This window comes from Sarcophilus harrisii, chromosome 5 (genome assembly GCF_902635505.1).
Source record: "Sarcophilus harrisii chromosome 5, mSarHar1.11, whole genome shotgun sequence".
NCBI lineage: Eukaryota > Metazoa > Chordata > Mammalia > Dasyuromorphia > Dasyuridae > Sarcophilus > Sarcophilus harrisii.
The window spans coordinates 245,930,410-245,954,177 of record NC_045430.1 but is presented as its reverse complement, the minus strand read 5'-3'; the positions used below and the strand labels follow the sequence as shown (position 1 = coordinate 245,954,177).

The 23,768-nt window shown below is 39.2% G+C and overlaps 1 long non-coding RNA gene across 2 annotated transcripts; it reads left to right on the top strand.

The window, feature by feature from the left end:
- The first annotated feature begins 6,230 nt into the window (after positions 1-6,230).
- LOC116419482 lies at positions 6,231-19,892 on the top strand. 2 transcript variants are annotated; one of them, XR_004229806.1, is made up of 4 exons: positions 6,231-7,881; positions 13,628-13,866; positions 17,608-17,763; positions 18,930-19,892. It is a non-coding gene; the product is annotated as an uncharacterized LOC116419482 (long non-coding RNA). The 2 variants fall into 2 exon arrangements; XR_004229805.1 differs by having other exon boundaries at positions 17,608-19,892.
- The last annotated feature ends 3,876 nt before the right edge of the window (positions 19,893-23,768 follow it).

The following is a 23,768-nucleotide window of genomic DNA, read 5'->3' as shown; positions in this document are numbered from 1 at the left end:
GAACTGCCAAGACCCCAACTTTCCAGTCTCCTAAAGTTTCTCTTTGGTAGTCTTGCATGGCACTTGTTTTCGTCATAGTCCTAATTAAGGGCACTGATCTAACTCCTCTCATTCTGAATAAGAAAACTAGGACTTACTCAAGCAAAGCAGATCCAGCCAGTACTTTCCATTCTGCCATTAGATAGGTTTCTAAGTCTTGGTTTCACCAAGCTTAACAAATCTCTATCCAAAAAGCAATCTATCCATGTTCCTTACAAGCTACACAAATATTTCACACACCCAGATGAGACCTCTTAAACCTGGAGGAAACCCTGGTTTTTACAGGTTATGTTTTCTCAAGGCCAAACTTTGACAGGTCCTACAAAGCTGGAAACAAGACAGACCTCACATGTGGGCCCAGTAACACTCGCCATCCAGGCACTGATGTAAACTAAGATTGGAGAGCATCTCTCCAGGTTAAATACTTAGTGAAGGGGAAGGCAACCAAAAGTAACCCACAAAAATGGTGGCCACCCCATACTCAAAGGGGGCCTTTATGGAATCCATTTCCCTCTTTTTACAAATGAGGAAGCAGAGGTTAATTGACTTTGCCTGCACTGTCACATAGCTAGCAAGTGTCTAAGGCAAGATTTCAACTTAAGTTTTCTCAGTTAGGGCTATTATCCAGAGCCGTAACTGCTATGCTACCCAGATGCTTGTTGAAGGTAGTAACTACCTATAAACTGACTGCTGCTCTTTTACACCGCCCAAGCCTTAGAATCAGAACTGGAAGGGAAAGTGGAGGTTGGCTAATTGGCTTAAATGACTTGCTCAAGCTCACACAGGTAGTAAGTGGCAGAAGTGAAATTTGAACCCAGGTCTTCCAATACCAAATCTTGAACAGTCCCCACTTAGAGATCAAAGTGAGTAGAAGTCTAAGCAACACTTGGTCTATTCTTAGAGAGGCAAAATAGAGAGTCCAACTTTAGTCAGGTATCCCCAGTGTTTGTAGACTAGGTCAGAAGCCTGCCCCTTTGGGCATTATTATGTTATATTATGTAATCTAATGCCTTCCTTCATCCTTCTTCCAATGCTCCAGAGAGAACAAGTCTTGAGAAAGTGAACCCCACCACTGCCTCCTCGTGGGACTAGAGTAGGGGAGTAGCCTTTGCTCAAGAAGGTTGTAAGCCCCTTCGTTCAGAAGGGATTTGCCTGATGTGGGAGAAGTGGGAAGAGGAAGGACAGGATAACGCAGAGAACCTAGAATGACTTCCCCCTAAAAATCGGGGCTTGCATTGCCAAAAAAACCTGTTGACTGATAGATAAGACTACCGAGAACATTACATGGAAGCCACCTAGAGTGAAGATCAGAGTTTTGAGATAGAAGTGATATCTTCGTCTCTTTTCTGGAGAGCAGAAATCATTTGTTCCTAGCAGCTCAGCAGGACCCAGGATGAGACTTTATCGCCTACTTCTACCTTCTTTGCAGAAATGCTTGAGGGCAGACCTTCAGAAATTACCATTCTAAAGTTATGTTCAGTTAAGTGATTTAGGGCAAATTTGTATAATTGCACAGAGCTAAAAGTTCAAGAGTTATGTTTGCTAGTCCTCAAACATCTCACAAAAGCTTATTATTCAATGGGGTTCAACTCATGAAATGGCTTTTCTTATTGCCTGAAAGATGATACTGACCAAGAGAAGCTTACAAGATCATATAACTTTGCACATAAACAGGATAATACAGGTTGAGTTTTAAATGTGTACCAGCCATATGTTTGGGTGTAGGTGTGTGTTTGTGTGCGTGTGTGTGTATGTATTCCAACTCCCTTCACTGAAGGGCTTATTCCATAGATCACTAGTTAGATAACAGTTTCTCAACTAGAAAGTTAGGCTAAAGAGATCTTAAAGCCTTCTACACACTACAAAAGTGACCCTTTTCAGATGTCAGAAGGACCGACACAAAAGCTGAGCTTTTGAAGCAGGGAATATATCTATTTATTTATTTAAACACTCCCAGGGCCTAGTAATGTTAGAGACAACTGTGCCTGCCCAATCCCCCTCAGCCTAAATATGAAGAGAAGCAGTCCTAGGTCATTAGAAGGGCCCCACTAGCTTCTCAGGGAACACAGAAATTCAAGCCTGTGGAGGAAAAGTTGGAGCTTTCTTTAGTGTGAAACAAGCTGTCCGGGTGCAGGGAAGAAGAAGATGTTAGAATTCCAAGTCATCGTCGTTCAAGACTCTTATGGAGAACAAACATCTTGGAGGAGAAAGGAGCAAGAGATGTTCTTGGCACAGGGGTTAGAGTCTAAAGGCAAAGCAAGCCGAGTATCCCATCTAGTGCACCACGGAGTGACTGAGGCAAGGCAGGCCCGAGAGGATTACTCGCTGGCACGTTTTCTGCAAGCTCCTCAAAATTCCATTCAGTCCAAAGAGCATTTAGTAGGTGCCTACTATGCCCACGGCACCTTGCTAGCTTTTGAGGATACAACAACTAAGCCAAATGCCTGTCAGCACTTATAATCTAGGAGATGGAGGGGCTACCAACATGGACACAGACAACCAACTGAAGCAAAGTTAATTTTGGTTTGTTTGAGGGAGAAAAGACAGGCAAAGCCTAGTGTAAGAGGTGGCACCTGAGTTGAGCCTTGAAGGGACCTTAAAAAAAAAAAAACTAAATAAGAGCATTCCAGGTATGGGAGACAGTCTATGCAGAGACAGGAAATAGAATACTGCAAGGCAGGAACAGAATGCATGCTGGATAGTAATATCAGCCTGGAAAATGGGCCTGTAGTCGACTGGGGCAAGTCTTTTAACTATTTTTTAGCCCGATAGCAGAGAGCCACTCTCAAGCTCCTGAGCAGGAGAAGCATGGTCAGCCCCCAGACTTTAGGGATATTTGGGAAAGCTATGCAGGAGGGATAGGGAGAGATAAAGGATCCTGGTCATTGAAGAGGGTGGCCTGCCAGGTGCTAAAATTTGGATTGTACATTTTGACGTACAAAAATATGGACAAAGGAAAAACAAGACTGAGCAAGTCAAGTTTCAAGAGTAAAACTCATCCGAGTTAAAAGTTCAGCACCAACTCAAGACATCTGAATTAGAGGTCAAGAGGTTTTTAGGAGACTCCACACATCAATTAAATTTCTGATCCTCAAAAAAGTCAGATACAGGATTTTTGGAGACCTTCTCCAAATGCCATTCATGGGATGTTTTGCCGATTGCCTTAAGTCCCAGAAGGCTATAGAACCTTCCCAGTTAAGAAGCCCTAACAATGAGAAATGGTCATTTAAACTACCAGGAAAATGAAACAGGCAGAAGACAAGTGGTAGGATTCCCTACTGTTTAACAAAGCTGGGTCACAGTAGTCCAGCATATTTCAAGCAAGAGCACACAGTGAGTTTGGACCCAAAGTTGAAGAGGAAGAAAAGCAATTTTAGTGATCCCAGTGGGTTCACTGCCTCTCGAGTCCATCTCTATCACTCCTAGCAATACCACATGACCTGAATCCATAGACTACCACTGTTTTGGTAGTGTAGATTTATGCATCAACTTCGGCAAAGGCACGGGACAAGACATGCTGCAATCAGTCTTTGTTATTAGACCATACATGGCCTGAACAAGTAGAAAGATCAAAAAATTAATAATAGCTAGCATTTATATAGTGCTTTATGGTTTGCAGAGCACTTCACAAGTATTCTTCATTCTATCCTTAAATAACCCTGGGAGGCAAGTACTATAATTATCCCCACTTTACAGATGGGGAAATAGAAGCCATGTGGCTAGTAAGTGTCTAAGGTCAGGTTTGACTCCAAGCCCTATGCTGCTCTCCATTATACCTGCCTATAGTAACCCCCAAATATGAATCCTAAGGCACTGGTTGGGCCTCAAGGGGAAAGTAAGAATCATAGGATAGGGCAGAGTAAAGATAAAGGTGGATCCTTCAGATGCCTTGCCCTTTTCAAGGCATAAAAGGGCATTCCCTCTGTCAATCCACTATTGTTGGAATACAAAATCCTAGATTCTGTGTAATTAAATATTATCATTTTGGTTGAATAAGATAGCTAGCATTTATGTAGCACTTTGAGGTTTGCAAAGTGCTTTACAAGTATTTCTTTTAATCCTTACAAAATCCTGGGAGACAGGTATTACTGCCCCCCTTTAATAAATGGGGAAGCTCAGGCAAACAGGGGGCTGAGCGATTTGATTGAGGTGACACTAAGTGCTCTCAGTCATAGCACTCTATTCTTCCCCACTCCAGATCCAGTGCTTTATCAGTCATCCCATTACCTAAAGTCAAGCTTATATAATGGCATAAAAGAAAAATTGACCTACAAGTTGTGTTCAGATCCCCAAGGAAAGGACAAACTTCAAAGCAGGAGAATCACACTAAGCTGCAAGGTTCCTTTATTTAAAGGGATAGGGATTACAGCAATATGCATATGAACACAGATTTCAGTTTACTGATTGACCAAGTAGTGCTAGGACTTCAATGATAGCCAATACCTTAGAAGAAGCAGGCTGCATTGGACCCATACTTCCAAAGGCTTTTGTGAAGTGCTTATGATGTACTACTAACTCTGGCTAAGGGAAACAGGACAGCACAGACTTTGGAGAAGCACCCCTTGGGTTGGGCCAAATCTGACTACAGCCACTTTAAAAAAAAAAATCAGTTCCCTTTCCCTCCCTCCCCCCCCCCACAGCCCCCAAAAGGGAACCTCCCTATAAGCATTTCTTTCTATAAGAACTTAACCCTTGCCCACTCCCCCAGAGGAAAGGGAAGACCATGTATTCAATCCCACTTCTGTGATCCAGAGGATCTGTTGTGTCTACCTAATGAAGGAGAGGTAGAAAATTGAACCTAGCTCTGACTTATGAGAGTCAATGAAAAGAAATTGTCTCAAGTACTTTGCTATATACCAGCTACTGTGCTAGGTAGAGGGGATAGAGATGTAAGAGCAGGACAGTTCCTGCTCTCAGGGATCATTTAATGGGGTTGGGGAAATTAGATCGTGTGTATATATACATATTTTTATATATACACACACCTATACTATGCACATATATGGAATGGTAGTCAGAAAAGAGAATTTAGATTGGAGCCATTAGGAATGGAACAAGTCATAAGCTAGTAGGGCTATAGCTGTAAGAGTACATGACCAGAGGCCCCAGTAAGGCCCATTTTCCTGATAGATGACTGGAAATTACTGAATGAATGGGGCTAACGCAAGTCAAGCATTAATTAAGGAGATACCATAGTGGATGGATTTTTTTTCTCTACAACTATGGAAGAAAACTGTTGGTATATGGGGGAAAAATAAGGACTGCTCCTACTCTGCTAAGAGAGATCAATAAAGAGACAGATTAGAGGAGAGAAGGGAGAAATAGGAAGAAGAGGTAAACTTTTGTCCCGTCCCTAACTCCTTTCATTATCCCCACTACTGACTGGTTCTTCAAACAAGGGCACATGGTCAGGAAAACAAACTCAGCCGAGCCAAGATCAGACACCATCCATGAGCAAGATGCTGACATGAGATCTTGAACGACTATTTAAAGATTCTGAAACGCTAGGATAGTTATATATCTCAAAAGGGATATGCCCTTTTCCTAGGCATTTCTGGTAAAGGAAAAATATAAGAGAAGACACATGATTTCCCCCCCCCCCCCTTAGTTTTAGGTATATATAATGATGGGTTGGTGACTTCGAGCAAGGCCCTTAGCCTGGAAGTCTAAGCCTGAATAGGAAGAAGAAAAAAAAAAAAAGTATTGTGTAAGTCCATCAGGAAAAAAAAGTTTCTTCCTGGAAGAATCTCAGCTTTTGTGCAGGATGGGGATATGGCCTAAAATAGTGACCTTTCTATTATGCTTTGCCAGCAAAAATAGCTCCAGTAAATGCTTTTCTGAAGAGCAGATGACTTGAGACACTTGTGAGTAGGAAAAGGGACTGAGAATAATAGCTAAGCTGCCTCAAGCCAATAGCTTTGAGTGGTAAGTAGGTATAGGAGTCACCTTCAAAGACTATCAGCTCTCAGGAGATTAATCAGGTATGACCTGTAGCGTACAGGATTAGCAGAGCCCCAGAATCTGCCAGTTGAATCTAGCCTTCTCTCGCCTCCAATCTGTCTTTCAAGATAAAGAGGGATGACACCAGAAAAGGCACAGTGAAAGCCAAGCACCTTCCAAGTCATGATTCCTTTCACTAGATAAAATTCTACATTGGCTAACAGGCCATCACTGAAGGAGCCTTAATCAAAAGATTAAAAGGAGTTAACATAAGCCCGTCACATCCTTTATATCCACCATCCAGGTCACTAGGTATACCCATCACATTTTCTGCTGAAAAAAAATGACAATAGTTATAAAAGCCATGTTGATATTTAGGTTGAACAGGATTCATTATGCTGTCCTCATATGGCAGTAAGAGTTAAGACTGTCATCCTCCATTTTAGCTGAAAAGAATTCTGTGAGTGAATGTGGCAGTTAACAGTCACTGAGGAATGCTGACTATCCCCAGATTTTTTTTGTCTTGCTCTCACACAACGATAGATTAGAAAAATCAATCCCACTGGTTCTATGGCAAGGAGAGGATTGCCTATGAGAGCAATGTGCCTCAGAATGTGCCCTGCTAAAGGAGCCTCCACAAAAAGACTTGCCCAGAATTGAGCCCCTAAGGAGGGAAGGCAAGATGCCTTAGAGAATTAAGCTGTCAACAGCTCAGCCTCCTGTGACTAACTCTTTTTCCTTCTAAGGGCAACTTCCCTTTTCCCCTTTCACCCTTCCATCTGAGGGGAAAAAAAATAATTCATGAAGTCATTCCCCCTTTCACCCAGTTCTTTTCTTGAAGAGAAAAAGGGTAAAGGATACATGATCAGGAGAAGCTGACCAGGTTTTTAAAAGTTATTTTAGTGCTGTTCTGTTAAGTCTTAAGAGGCAGCCTTTAGCTACATAAGACTAGACATTTTCTAATCTAGAACTTAAGGATCCAGAATAAAATACCCAGAGGGAAGCACAGAATTGTGGCTTTCAAAAAAAAAAGTTGAAGATGAATTTCTTAAATCATATTAGAGCTAAGAGATAATAGGGACCAGAAGGCTCAAGTTTGGTCTGGGATACATTCTGGCTACGATAGCAAGAAATAGTTCATTGTTCATAGCTAATACAAATGACATCAAGTGGGGATAGGTAGGATATCCTTATTAAAGATGAGGAAAATGGAGGTTCAATAAGTTAAATGACAGTCATATACTTGATTTTGTATCTAAAATTTGAACTCAGGACCACTTGATTTCAAATCTAGATTTCATGCCATTACACTTCAGCAGCAGAAAAGGAGTTGGCAGGTGGTTGGAGGTGGTTATGATGATCTGAGGAGATGGGGGATGGGGAGAGGGGAGAAGGGAAGGTCATCTCTACCACCAAGAAAGGACAAGTTATTCTCAGGAAAAGAACCGGACTACACATTGTCAACCTTGCTTCCAGTCCAGTTCCAATAACTACACTATTTGGTTGCTCAGGACCAACTTTATATTTTGTCCAAATCCAAGCCCCAGATTTATCCCTCAGATAATTGCCTTTCTTCCTGTTTTTTTTTTCCCCCCCTCAAAGTTCTTCCCTTTGCAGTTGAGCTAGTATTAGCCCCACCTTCCCAAGCCTGTGCCCATCACTGGCTTTAGTGCAGCTGCTAGTCCTTAGGTGTTTAAAATAAAAATTTACTGACATAGGAGAGCATCAGTTCTCAGGCAAGTCAGTCGGTGTCTTGACACCTTCCCTCTTAATCTAGCAGTCTCCAAATTCCATCGCTCCCAACCCAGGGAAGCCTTTTCTCCAAGCTCAGATAAAGTGGCAGAAGCAAAAAGACATGTAAAGTCACCTTGAGGGGAGATCCTGGAGTAGATGTTCCAGAAGGTAAGGAAGCAGTAGGCACAAAAGAGGGGTGGGGGAAGATTCCTCAGCTTTTTACAGAAAAAAAATTGGCTTTTTTCTCTCAAGCAAATGAGAAATAGCTCATCTTTGGTTACAAGGCTTTTAAAAATCCCGTAAAAGGTGTAAACACTGGTACACTCATGAATCTTGAGCCTTGCACCTGTGCTAACCCTTTTTCCAAGGCACAGAAAACTCAGAAATCTGATGGAAATGATCCAAAAAAAAAAAAAAAATCACTAACATTTACAGCTGCTGCCTATCAACACAACCTTTATTCTAGCCTAAGGAAGGGGAACTGAAGTTCTTCCAGAGCTAATCAGAGTGGCAACTAGAATCTCTTAAAAATCCCACAATTGAGATAGCATTCTTTTCAGATCCTCCCCATTAATGTGGTCCAGGGGATCTTCTAAATATATTGGGGCTCCAGATCAGTGTCACAGCCATCTCAAAGGAATTTAAAAGCTTATATTTTTTTAAGTCACAAGGCAAACATTTTAATTGTAACAATCAAGCTTTGAAAGAAACAGATACAAAAAGGAACAAACAGGTAACTGTATAGGGAAAACTGTTAGGGGTTGAGTTGACTTACATTGTTAGTGGAAAGTTTGGAAACAGGAGCTAACAGCCACTTTTTTCCCCTCCATGAAACCAAGAAGTGTTTGTTTGAGCCTAAATGGAAGATAGCAACTCAAGACTGGATGACAAACCAGACATCTTGAAGGATAACTTGGTGGAATAAAAAAAAAATCAAATTAAACTCCCCCTTTCATACACATTTTCAAACTGTAGCACATCACTGACAATAGCTACATTCCTAATGACTAGGTCATTCCCAAGGCCTGGTTGCCTAGGCGTTTCATGAAAAGTATTGGGCTCTACTGCTATTGGAGTTTCCACTATCGTTCCCAAGAATCCCTTTTGCCAATCTCAGAGGCAGCCCATTCCACTTTGGGAATCACTCTCCTTTGAAGAGCTATTCAACTAGTCACAACTGAAAGAACTTTGTAGTGTGTGTTTTCATATCTTTGAGGTTGTGTATTTTGGTCCCTAAAGCTTTTTCTCCTCGTCACAAATGACTAGTGCCTTAAGAAGGGGATGCAGAATTCCCCACAATAAGTTGGCTGGGCCCAACCTTCACTGCACAAGCCATGGGTCAAGGACAGCCCCATTAGCCAAAAAGCTATAGAGGTAACCCAATCATGGGGGGAAAAAAAGGAGAATAGCAGGTCATCACACCTTTGACAGGGTGACTCATTGGGGATGGGGGTGATTAGAAGGTACAGTGGACTTTTGGTGAGCCCAAAAATCTGAAGAGAATTGCGGAGGAAGCAATGTTACCATAGTCTGTAGTGATATCTCATCTCCTTTTCCCCCTCTACCTCCTGCCCCACACCCAAGTGTTGGGTGGGGCAGATTCCAAGGCTGATGGGGTTGCCAGCCCAGGCCACCCTGGAGGGCTTCTACCCATGCCCTAATCTGGCAAACCCTGCCAGATTGTCTTAAACTAATGACATAACATCAAAGAAAGAAGCCCAATGAACTTGTGAAACTTAAAAAGAAGTCAGTAATGAGCAGATAAAGTATATAGGTCAAAGTACCAAGAAGCAAGCCTTACCTGTTTGTTCCTTTTTGTATCTGTTTCTTTCAAAGCTTGATTGTTACAATTAAAATGTTTGCCTTGTGACTTAAAAAAATATAAGCTTTTAAATTCCTTTGAGATGGCTGTGACACTGATCTGTGACACTTAAGGGGGGGGGGGGGAATTTGTAGTTTAAGGAAAGACTTCCATAATATGCTAAATGCTAGAGAAACTAGCAATTTTGGGTTTGGGCCACTTGGTTCAAAGTCAAGTCTTGACAAGAGCCTGGGATTGTGCAGTTGAAAGGGACAAAGAACACTTGCTTCAAGTTCCTCACTTTCGGGAGGAAGGGAAATTTGGAAATTCATATTTGTTTGAATCTGCCTAAGATGCCACAAGTCTGCCAGGATTAACATGAGCACCTAGATATTTTTTAAACAGGCAATTCTTGAGTTTCTTGGTAGCTCCAAGTACTTGGGTACACGGTTTAGCAATGGGGTTGATCAGAATTTTAATTTAGAAATTAAGTGGCTTCTGGTTTCAGGCTTCTGATGACCATAAAGCAGACAAAGTGGGGAGTACCATGGTACACATGAGGGAATGGCAGCTCCAAGTTGAAGAGTTATCCAGGAATTGTGATTGAGGTTACGCAGGTCAGAGTGAAGTACAACTCCAAAGACACCTTGGGGGACCTAAAAAAAAGCTAATTGCAACTCAGACAGGCACCTGGGAACAAGGTGGTCCTAAAGATACGGTGCAGTCTTCAAGAGTCACGTGACCACGGGCAACTATGAGATCTACCAGAATGGAGCTGGAGCTTTATTACTAACAGGAGATCAATACCTGGTGCTCATGTCTCTACCACTTCCCTTTTTAAAAGGGACAAAATTAAGTACAATACCACCTTTGGAAATACAAGTTAATGGAGTAAGAATTTTATCTCCCCAAAAATATTGAGAATTTTTTTTAAAGTTTCTAGATCAGGAATTAGGAAAAGATAGAAAAGAGAAAAAATTTTTAGAAAAGGAGGCATTAGATTTGAGCTGAAAGGGCCTCCCTTCTCTAACCCTTAGTTTCTCCAGAGGAAAGGGTCTGACCTAGTTAGAGTTTCTCTATCTGGATGCCAGCCTTAAGGCAAAACAGGAGAATTAGGCACTAGGAACTACAGGCAACTCCTCAAAAGAGGATGGTTTACTCAGAAAGTAGAAAGAAAAGGCCTTTCTTTGGATCCATACTAGGATTCTCAACTCTAGGCAGCCCTTCAGGGAGGCTACTCAGTCTTGGCTTCTGAAGGAGAGAGTTTTCTCTAGATGACTTGGTGCTAAATTTAAACACTGAAGACCCTCACTGTAACATCCCACAGGCTACAAAGATGTTATTCCCAACTTTGAAGAGGTAGACTGAGAAATCAAGCTAAAAGTTCAATTAAAGAGATGTGACTTTAAATTAAGCCTTATATAGCTTGCCTAAAGGTTTTTGAGGATTCTTCAGTTAAACCCCAACCCTTATTATGTTCCAATAGTCTTAAACATCTTTTCTACTACTAAATCCACCTCCCCCCCAAAAAAAAAAATCTTAACCTAGAAACTCTCCTCTTTTCTCTGACTGTTGAAACAACTCCCAGACTTCCCCTTTCCCTGGAGGCTGTTTTTATGGCTGCCCATCAATTCCCAATTGTTTCCAGCTGGGCCATCTCTCCCCAGCCATTCTCCATACCCAGATTTTTTAAAAAAGTTTTCACCTGAGTTCCCAGAGCCATAGCACAGAGAAGGTTTAGATTTATGTGGGTTTGAGCAGGTAGAAAAAAAAGGCAGTGTGAACTCCAGTTCAAATGATGGAAAGCCCTAGTATGCACCAGCCACAACATTTGAGATTCTCTGCCTCAAACTCTGCTAGAGCATCATGGAGCTCTCCTTTGTCCTCATCCCACTTTACTTTCTATTTAATTTATCAGCATGCAAGGCCTAGCCTTTCCTCCTCCACACCAGAAGATTATAAAAGTCCTTAAAAGGCAAGGACCATGTCATTTTTCATCTTTGTAGGTGTCAGGTGTTTCACAATTTTACACCATTTACAGGGTTCTTAACCCAAAAGCTTTGACTCTTTGCAGTTAATAACCAAAGTCCAGAGAAAGAGAATGATGAATTTTTATTAAGAGAATTTTAAAATTGTGTGTTTAGATTTCTGTTTTTCAAGCTAAATACACTATTTAATTCCATCCAACAGGCATGTATAGACCCCTTCTATCAGTCAAATTTATTAAGCAACTATTATTTGTCAGGCACTATGCTAAGCACTTGCAATATAAAGAGAGGAAAATTTTCACTCTCACACTCTAATGGAATAGCCAAAAAACAACCATGAACAAAAGATATTAGCTAGGAATAAACTAGTAATAAAGCATTTAAGGAGGATTGGGAAAGTCTCCTTATTCTGAGTGAAAATTAATCTGGAACTTTAAAAAGCCAGAGAAAACCTGGAATTGGAGATGAGGTAAAAGATTTTGCTCTCACAGTCTAATGGAATAGCCAACATACAACCGTAAACAAAAGAGATCTTAGCTAGGAGTAAACCAGTAATTAAGGATTTAAGAAGGATTACAAAAAAAGCCTTCTTATTGAGAGTAAAGAGTAATCTGGAACTTTAAAGAAGCCAGAGAAAACCTGGAGTTGGGATGAGAAAGAAGATCCCCAGAATGGGGGGAAACCAATGAGAAAACCCCTAGCTCTGAGAGATGAGTCTCTTGTTCAAGGAATAGCAGGAGACAGATGTCATTGGATCACTTAATATGGGGGAAGGAGGATTAAAAAGGAAGAAGGTGGGGGAGGCAGGTCATGGAGATATGTGTCATAACAGCAGAGAATTTTACATTTGTTAAATTCATAGAACCAGAACAGATCTTAGAAATTATCCATTGCAGTGTCCTTACTTTACAGATGAGGCCATCAAGGCCCAGGGAGTGAAGGTATTTTGTCCAAAGGCACAAAAGTAATCATTGGAACCCATATCCTCTGTTCTACAGGTTTTAGGGAATGCAAAGATGAATTAGAAGCACTAGAAGTCTGGAGTCAGATGGTTTGGCTTGGGACACCAAATCTGTGACTTTTTAATCATATAACTTCGTCATTCCCTGGGCCTGAATATTTTCTTGTCTTCCTTTCTCATGAAATTCATAAAATGCAGGGAATGGTTAGTTGATTTCCAGGCAGATGGGTGGCACAGTGCTGGAGATGGGAACAATTTATACAATAGCATACATTATAAACACAAATAGTTCTGAAAGACAATTTTCATCAATACCAAGACCAACCACAATTCTAGAGGACTCATAATACAACATGCAGCTCACCTCCAGAAAGAGAGCTGATGGATTCAGTGTGGAGATAGAGCTATAGTTCTTTTTTTGAAAATGACTAATGCAGATTTTTTTTTGCTTGACTGTAGATGTTTGAGACTTGGTTTTGTTTTCCTTGATTTCTCAATTGGGAGGAAGGAAGGAGAGGGGAGGAGAGAGCTCAGAGCTGAAAATTATTTTCAATTAAATTTTTGAAAAATTGGCAAATGTTTATTGTATCTATGAACTAAGCACTGGTTTACTAATAGGAATAAACAATTAGATTTCTTATAAAGCAAAGTAAGACTCCTTCCCACAAGTTTGTTGCTGGGTTTTCCCCCCACTAAGAACATTAGCCAGGTAAGTGAGAAAGTTTCCTGGGAGAAGGACACCAATAACAACATGGATCAGGATAGGAATCTTGTAGCAAGTGATAACTTGTATACTTTGAATGAAGCTCAAGATTCTACAGAGTAGAGGTGACAAAATTGTATAATTCAGGCCAATGTAGAGATACTGAGATGGAAAAATGGAAGATTTCCTCCCAGGGATAAGAAGTAGGTTCATATGATTGAAATGTTAAGTACATAAGAACACACACACACACACACACACAAAATAATAATGTGCAACATCTGCAAAAATAGGCTGAAGGTCCAATTATGAAGGTCTCTAAAAGTTAAATAGAAGGATTTGTATTTTATCCAAGAAGCAAGAGGGAGTCGTGGCATTCTTTAAGCAGGAGGGTATACTTTTTGACAAAGCTCATTTTCTCTACAGCACTAATTACTTGGGAAATTTTTCTTATTTTATAGGGAATTTAGGAGCAGCAGAAATTTGCTTCACTGTATCCATTGATCCTAGTTCTACCCAATATCAATCAAAATATTTGTTAATCAAACAAGTATTATGTATCAGACTTTTCACTAAACCCCAGCAATACCAAAAAAGACAAAAGAGTCTGGGAAAAGATGTGACTAGAAAGCAACAAAGTATTATGGAAGATAACAGAAGGGAGAAAAGGAATAAGCATTATATAAGAACCTGCTATGTGGTAGGTATTGTGCTAAGTTCTTTTTACAAATATATGCACAACATGACAAATATGGAAATATTTGCGAGAGGGAGAAAAAATTTTAATACAAATTATTACAAAGATTAATATTAGAAGCTGTATTTGGAAAAATACTATAGCGGGAAAAACAATGTTCTTAAGAAAAAAAATACATCAAGACAAAATAGATAATTTTGGTGACATAAAGCTGAAAAGTAATATATGAACAAAATCAATGCAGTTAAAATTGGAAGGGAAACTAACTGGGGGAAAAATATCTTTGCAGCAAATTGTTCTGATAAAGGTCTAATATCCAATCTAATATCCAACATACATATAGACATAGATAAGAGATGGATCACCTATGTGTATATATGTATGTTATGTGTGTATACATTGATTCAACTATAAGCAAGAGTCATTCTCTAATACACAAATGGTCAGAGGTTATGAACAGATACTCCTCCAAAGAGAAATACAAGCTATCCATAGCCATAAGAAAAATAATGCTTCAAACTGCTAATAAGTGAAATTCAAAGAACTCTTAGATTCTACCTCATACCCATCAGTCTGGCAAACGTGACAAAAGAGGATAGTGACAAATGTTAGAGGGATTGTTTAGAACTGTGTCCATAAAGTCTCTAAACTGTCAAGTTCAAAGTATCAAATTAAAATTACATATATATGTGTGTGTGTGTGTGTGTGTGTGTGTGTGTGTGTATAAACAAATACAACAATAATCCCTGCCTGCAAGGAGTTTATATTCTGATGGGGGGAAGGCAACATGTAAATAAATAGTCCCATAGAAAATTCATAGAAAAGTAGAGGGAAAATAATTTTAGAGGGAGAAGAACTAAGAATCGGAGAGACATTTGCCAGATAAATGCAAAAAGACTAATCCCTCTTTCATGATGCAAGCTTTACACTTGAATACAGCTATTATATCCCACCTTTCTTAATTTTAAAGAAAAATATTAAATGCATCCTGAATACAAAGCATTGTGTTGACACAAAAATAAAATGACACAGCCATAGAATAAGGAGAGGGATTGGTCGTGGGATTTCATTACTTACAGAGAACTCCATGGTAAGGAAGCTCCCTCTACCAATCCAAATCAGCATCTTCTCTGCAAATTATAGTCTTAGAGAGTTGTTTGGGGCATGAGCAATAAATTCCCAAGAATTTAAAAGATCTTACTATGCGCTGGTATATCTAAGAAATAATATTGAGCCCTGATCCTCCTAGCTCCAAAACTACATCTCTTTCTACCATCACACTGTCTATAGAAGAGAATAAAGCTCATTGGGTAATTTCTTCATCTATAAAATGACCTCTAATATCCCTGCCAACTCTCCTTAGTCTATAGAAGGTGATTAATAAATGCTTATTCAATTGAATTTGCCTAGTAAGGAATCCATAAAAACTCAGACCACAATATGTCCCTAATGACTCCCTCAGGCCCAGCTTCCCCACTCCCCCACCCCAAGTTAGCTTCCAGGACTCCTGTTTTCCATGAAAACTACCCAGAATTCTGTGTTCTTGGCCCCCTTCATGTAGCCCTGGGGATATTCTGTCCAAGATGATGGTTCTCCAGGTTCAGCTTGAATTTTTTCAGTTTCTCCCCCATCAGGTGTGCTCAAGGACTGAAACAGTCTGTGGAAGACCATCTTAATCATCACTGTCTTGTCCTGTCTCCACCGTTCCCAAGGTTTGATTCCCTGAGGAGCCGCCAAGGATACAGCTTTAAAACAGACCAGATTGAGACAGTTACTCTCTTTTTATATCTCTTAATAACTTAATAGCCCAAGTCTTGTGGTGATAGAAAGTCAAGCAATTAGAAGCATCCTTTCTTTGCTAAGGACAAGATCATCACATTCTGAGTTCACATGGATAATCCTCTGCAGAACTGTCTCTTTCTTTCATGATCTACACAGCTGTAAGATAGAAGATAATTTTGGAGGAAGATGCTTATTTTGAAGGAGGAGGCTATTTGGCAAATGTAACCCATATACATGTGTATTGTCTCCCTCTCCAGTTTCTGAGGTAGAATGTATGCTACTTGAGGGCAGGCTTATCTCAATTTTGTTTTTGTAATTCTAGACCCTTGCACAGTGCTTGACACATGATAGGTGCTTAAGAAATGTCTATTTCCAGATTAATTAACTTGATTGAGCTAGAAAAAATTGACTTTAGCTGTAGGTCTGTGTGAATATGTTATTTTAAAGAATTCCCTATACGATATCCATTTTTAGTCTGGGGGGTCTGGAATTTGAGTGTTATTTGGGAAGAAACCTTAAATAATAAGATATAGAAATCTGGTGTGTAGTTTTATAGTGTTTAGTAGCACAGCAGGGAAATAGATTTTCTGCGACAATATTAAGGGTAATGTTTAAGGAAGACCAAACTGGGTTTTCCACCTAGTTGCTTGCTGTCTGGGAGACAGAGGAAGAATCTTAAGTACACACTATCATTGTAAACAATAATTCCTTTTTCTTTTTTCTCCTTTCCTTGACATGTGAGGAAGAAAAGAGGCTGTCTCCTAAGTAACCTCTACCTCGAGATTTTAGGCAATGATTTTTCACTATTCAAAGAGAGAGAATTGTCACCCTGGCAACCAGCATACCATGTTGTCAGAATGGCAGCTCTGAAGCCTTAAGTCCCCTTTTAGAAGGGACAGACATTTTACTCAAGAGATGAAGGCTCTCTCATGTTGGTCTTCAGCAAAAAATATAACTTGAGATCTGCACTAGCAGAGCTCTATGAAGAGAATTACTCCTCTTGGATCCAACAGAGTTGCTAATGGTTTCTTATCTAACCCAGAATTACCACCGATTCAAACTCTGACCCCAGAACAGTGGAAACACATTAAAAGAACCTCTTAAGAGTGATCCCACTGTCAGAAAATGGAACCTCCAAGTGTCCAAGATTCAGGCTGTGATATTTGTGTTATACCTGGTATGGGTTACAGACAGAGAATGTTCAGTCCAAGGTAGAAACCTCAGCATAATTGGGAAGTAGGTCAGGGTTGTTTATTTCTCCAAACTTCCCTTCTAGGCCCTTTTCCTAGGATCACAGATCTAAAACAAGAAGAGATCTCAGAATTTAGCTAGTCTTAACTACCATTTTGTGGATAAGGAAACAAGGTCATGGAAGTTACAAGACTTGCCCAAGCTCACACAGGCAGTAGATGTCAGAGAAGACATTGGAACGCACATCCTCAGAATTAGAAGATCAGAGATACTGCTCTTTCCAGTGGGACAGATGGATCTCTCCATTCCCCATCCCTACTCCCACCCCAACCACCACCAACACAAGTCAAACGTCATAATCAATAGCCTTATATTCTCACCCAATCAATACCTGCCCACACAGAAGGAAATTAAACTCCTTCATACAGATAGAAACACCTACATTTCACAGTGTTTCCATATCTCCTAGAAGAAGTGAGTCATTAATTCACTTAACAGACTTTTTTGAAGTGCCTACTATGTGCCATGTAGTTTGCTAAGGAATGGGGAGACCAGGTTCTAATATAGCAGGTATCTTCTATCATTTAATGTGGACACCATGCATTTTCCTGAGATTGCTCTTTTTCAGTTTTTTCCACAGTGTAAAGATCAGAGTTCACCCACAGCTCTAGAGCTATGAAGAAAGGAAGAGGAGGGACCTTCTCTTTCCCCCTTTACCCTGCCAATTTCTCCCCTGCTAATTTCTGTTCTGTGTCATTTGTCCTTCTCAAGTTCAGATGCCATTGGTGATTGCCACTGTTTCCATATGACAGCAGTTCAAGCCACGATGATCTTGGAGAACTGCAGACAACCAACTTAGCAGGGAAGTCCGGAGAAGCTTAGGGTGTCTGGAACTTGGAAATGGGCTTGTGCCATATAGGAACTAAGGTAAGCTATGAACTTAAGGCTCCTCCCCAGAGACAAAGAAAAGCTGGAGAGGAAAGGGAGGAAGATTATGTTTCACATGTTGAAGAGTCTGTTGATATATTTGTTATTATACTTTTGAAGTAAATATTCCTTTGTAAAAGCAAATCCAACTGTTAGTGGCTAAATAAGACCCATCCCTACAATTGAAAGAATGTCCATCATTGTAGGAGAGAGCCAATGGCAGAGCACCAAAATAACCCAAATCCTCTTAAGGATACCAGAGAATCTTGGAGGAAGAATGAGATCCAACATGCCAGACTTTCTAGGTAATCAGGACTACAGTGGTCAGTGTTACAGAGATAAGACTTTTCTATCAAGAAACTTATGTTTTACTAGAGTTTTTAGGCATGTCCACAGTTAAGCAGATATTTATCATATTCTGATTTGCATTATAAGTACATATAAAGTGTTATGATATCAGATCAAAGAAAAGTGACCCTTAGCTGGGGAAGGGGAAGGCAGGGAATCAAAATAGTCTTCACAAAATGAAAGGAATTTTAGGTATAAGGAAGAGCATGAACCCATTAGTTCAATTTAACAGATATTAAGGGTTTACAATGTACTGGGTGCTATGTTAGGGATGACAAGGGAAAAGGTAATCCCTGAGCTTACATGAGGGATGGGGAGAAGCAGAGTTACAGTATATAGAGGTAATGGGGCAAGGTAGGGAGTGGGGAGGGAGGGCCAAAAGAGAAATCAGAATCACTGCTCTCGAAATATTTGGAGAGAACCAAAGCACTCTCAACTGAGAAGATCAGAAATGGCAAATGTGGAGAAGGTATCCCCTCAACTGAGCCTCAAAGAAAAATAAAGATTCTAAATGGGAAAAGTGAGAAAGAAAATACATTCCAGGTATGGGGAATGCACTCTACAAGTCAACAAAGATGGGAGTTTGCTATCAAGTTTGGACAACAACTAGAATAAAAGGTGCACAAAGGAAAGATAAGTTGGAGCTAGATCATAGTGTCCTTTAAATGGCAGGATGAGAAATTTCTATCATGTCAAAATCATCAAGTTAGGGAGAATGGTACAAACTGGAAAAACTTTATCATCAGTGTGCTATGGGAAGAACTTCAGGGTCATCATTACTGCTAAAGCTTTGAATTGTTTCTTTGATTCTGTCCTAGAAAATAATTTGGAATTATTCCAGAAAAGTAACTACATGATTTTACCAAAGAGATTACACTACTGGATTCTTCCCCAAAGAGGATTATTGTAAAATATTCAAGTATAAAATATTCATTGCAGATTATTTATGGTAACAAAATCCTGCAAATAAAATATATACCCAATGATTGGGGAAGAGCTGAGCAAATTGATATAAAAATGTCATGGGCTGTTATATACCCTAAGGAATTCAGAGAAAATTGGGAAAACATGGATGAGTTGATGCAAAATGAAAGAAATGGTTAAAAGAACAATATAAACAATAATTACAATGTTTTTCTTTAAATTCAACACAGCTCTAGGGTATATGACAGTTATATTAACACTAGAGTTAAAGGATGTATCCTCTTAACAATTCTTAAGTAAACTGTTTTGATGGAATGTACTTTAAAGGAAGTTTCTGTGGGTGTTTTGTCAGGAAGCATCTGTTGTGCCAATACAAAATCTATCAGTATGTTTGAAACAAAAAGAGAAAAAAAAAACACAAGTGTTCTCCAGATACTTTATAAGCCAACAGGGAATAGAGATGAACTTGGGGATAAAGATGAACTCATGGACTAAAGAAGCTATCTCAAAAACTGGTATTTTTCCAATTTGACAAACAATCTGCACAAATAGAGCAAATTAAGATATTGTCCAAACGGAACTCGGCTTCCCACCTCACATCCAAATTCATCCCTTCTCCAAACTTGATTAGTTCTACTAAAGGTAACACCATTCTTCTAATCAACCATGTTCCCAGTGAGGAATCATCCTAAATTTTTCCCTTCCCAGTTATCCGGTATCCCTCTACATCTCTTGCAACTATTTCCTTCTTTCCATTTATATGGCTACTACCAGGGACCCTTAGTTGCTAATAGAAGTAGACTCTACTACCTCACAACCATTCAAAAAAATCGTATATACTTATGTGTATATATCGAGAGACATACATACACATATGTACATATTTTATAAATAAAAGTGTATATATGTACAATGTATGTATATGCACACATGTTCTGTATGTTATATGCATGTGTTAGAAATATAACAGTGTGTATATACATACAAAAATACAGTTGTATGTACTTCCCCTGATCAAATCTTCTATGATGTCAGGGGATGTTTCATTTTTATCATTACACTCCATGTGTCTCATACAATGCCTTAAACCCAGTGACACATCCTTGTCACCTCTCACCTGAATTATTGCCTTCTAATTGGACTTCCGTCTTCCAGTATCTCATCTCTCTGACATATCCTCCACTGATAGAATCTTCCTATAACATAAATCTGATCTTGTCACTCACTGTTCAAGAGACTTCAACAGCTCCCTATTTCCTCTATGATAAAAATATATATATAAACTAATTGGTTTGACATTTAAAGCCTTTTGTAGTTAACTTTTCTTACTTATTGTATGCTATTCCTTCACTTAGTCTATGGCCAAACCAACTTACTTATTATTATCCACACTTGGTATTTCATCTCTTACCTATGCATTTTTAACAGGCTATTTATTACTCAAATATACTCCCTCCTCACATCTGCCTCCCAGAATTCCTACCTTTAATATTTATCTCATGTGAATGAAGAAAGAAAACAAGCATTTATTTAGTACCTACTGTGTGCCAGGTACCATGCTAACCACTTAACAAATATTTCCCTATTTTGTTTTTACAACAACCCTAGGAGACAGATGCTATTATTATCCCTATCTTAAAGATGTAGAAACTGAGCCAGAGTTCAAGTGACTTGCCCAGGGTAAAATGGCTTGTAAGTGTCTGAGGCTGGAATTGAGTCAAATCTTTCTTATCCAGACCCAGAACTCTACCTCTGGGTCACTTCCTACTGGAATTGTTTCCTGGTTCTTTTAGTTTTTAGCCTTCTTTCCCCTTATCCTATAGTATCTACTAGATCCTATAGTATCTACTATATTGAGCACTAAGTAGATACTTGTTGGATTGAATTAACTTGATCGATATCATTATTAATGGTCAAGACGACCTTGCGTGGGGTAATGGATATATCAATGGAAGCCTGCCACAGTCACTGTAATAACTCCTAATATAGGACACCTAAAGAGAAGTAATATGAAATAAGGCTGAAAAGGTAATCTGGATATCATTCAGAGCACTGAATTTGGGACCAAAAGAAAAAAAAAGTGAGCACCAAGTTTTACTATTAAAAGAAAAATGTATATTAAGAGAGTTAAATGGACAGTTAAATTTACAATGGTTTGTTTTTATGAATTCATGGAAGACCTGGATTTTAGTGCAATGAAAGATGGGCCAATGAGACATCCATTCTTAAAAGCACATTCAATGAGCTCTATTTGATGCAATCCCATATACAGACTTCAAAGCATAATCGGGTATTCTGTGACTGTCTTCTCTAGAACTACCCAGTGGTGAGGAAAAAACCAAAAACTTTTGGTTGCCTCCTGAGCCAGAACTGAGTGTGTATTGAAGACAACTTTATGTGACCAAAGAGAATCCTCTCCCTAGTGGCTTTTGAGGAAAGACTGCTATTGTAAGCCTCTGGGAGCTAAGATGTAGTAGCAGTTGTGGTGGTCCCAACTTCCTACAGTAAGCCACCTGCTTCCCCACCTGGATCCACACGTGGCCAAGAACATTTTCTTTACCTTCTTTTCATTTTGCAATCTTAGGTTAATGAGTGTTGGAAATTAAACAAACTGGGATATGATCTTGCGAAATCTCAAAGGTCCCTGTCAATGGGTCAAACAATTGCATGTACTAGTTTTTTTTCAGTACTCAAGGATATGGTTTATTTGTACCTCAGGACTTGAACACTTCAAGTGCAGCTAAATGCTCTCTTACTCTTCCTTTTACTTAAGTACCAATTCATTATTGGCCATTTCTATTCTGTGCTTTCCAGTCCAAAAATGATGTCCCCTGAAAAAAAACAGATATATAATAAAAATCAAGCAGCTTTGCCTTTCTCCAGGATACTATCCTTATCACATCCATTCCCAAGCAGTATACTGTCTTATCTTTTTATTTAAAAAAAAATGCCCAATATAAAAACCCCTATGTATATCTTATTCTGAGATTTTTCACTCTTAAAATTTTCACGGAACTACATCATACTTTAGTATCCTTCTTCCCTTCCCGTCTTTGCTCATATGTTCTATGGATGACTTTTTCATATTAGTTTGGCTGATAAATTCCTTATGCATCTGTATTAATCTGTGTAGACTTTTTCTATCCTGAACCAGGATAGAGCAGTATCACAGAAACTAAGGGAGGAGAGATGCACAAAATAGTCAATAATATTAAAAGAGGAATACTAATAAGAGTATCGGATTTAACTATGTCCATTGTCTCAGTGACCTTACACAGGTTACAATTCATCAGAATTATTACACAAGTTTTTTGGAATGAGAAGTGAATTAGTTTCTGTGATACTGCTCTATCCTGGTTCTCCTCATGGTTTGCCAACATGGTCCTTTCTCAGTGACCTCTCACAGGTTATAATCCATTTCTCACTCCAAAAAAATTGTGTAATAATTATGATGGAGAACAAGAGGAAAAAAGTCTACACAGACTAATGCAGGTGCATAAGAAATTTATTAGCCAAACTAATATGAAAAAGTCATCTATAAAAGATGTAATCAAAGATAGTAAGGGAAGAGGAATACTGAAGTATGATGTGGTCCTGTAAAGGTTTTTTCTCATTTATGTGTTAGGAATTGTTGATTTGTTATTCTGGCTCTTTTCCTTTACATTTTGCCATAATTACTTTCTAAAAGATATTCTTCAATTTTCCCTTGTGTGACGTGTTAATTTACCTACCAATATCCCTTAAAGGACTCATTCTTAGTGTATAATCTTAACACCTTATGCCTATTGTTTAATACACTGTTCATCAATAGCCATTATTATTATTCAGTGGGTCAGTTTTGTACTCTTGTAGGTCTGGACAAAAGCTACTGTGGTCAAACACAATCAATCCTTCAGGAACAAAACTGATGCAGTTACCAAGTCCTCCATGCAAAGAATTGGGGTGGGGAGTAGGGAGGTGGAAGAAAGGTTACTTTATAAGCTTCATCAGAGCACAGCTTTCTGTTGGCTAGTGTCATGGAAACAGCTCTGTGTGGCTAGCTCTCCATTATATTAGAAGATTGTCATAAATTTGATGTGAAAGACTGTAGATAATACATATGCTCTGCTGGAAAATAGGATTGTTTTCAGCAAGGAAGAAAATCTGAAGCTATAGAAAATATTTATCTTTAATGTGACATAGTCCAGACCCAACCAAACACTCTTGGCTTTCCATAAGGAATTATGAAAGTCATAGGAAAGGCATCCTTCTATTTACCACAAGCACAGGTTCATGATCCAAGGGAGTCAGTTCTTTGTGGTTGTTTCCTTTACATCATCACTAATGTCCTTTTGCAGTCCCACCCTGAGGCAAAAAACAATGTTTTTTAATCTAGTTTTCCAGAGGCTGCTATTGTTTTGGAAGAAAATTTTTTAAAAATAAATACCAATATCATTCCTATATCCATCTTCCATGTGTTACTTTATCATTTTATAAACAACTTACCTCAGGCCAGGCCTTTCAAATATGTACAACGCAATCTTTTCTGTGGACTAATATATAACCTTGTTTCATACCTCAATGCAACATTTTCCCCCTTGGGTCTTCACCTGGAAATGAAAATTTGAACACTAAATTCTAAAACTCAAGAATAAAATTTGGGACAGAGTGGAGATGAATCAGAAGGGAAATGTGAGATGTTGGGCAGGGCTCCTAACTTCTCTGGGTCTCAATTTCTTCATCTATAAAATGGA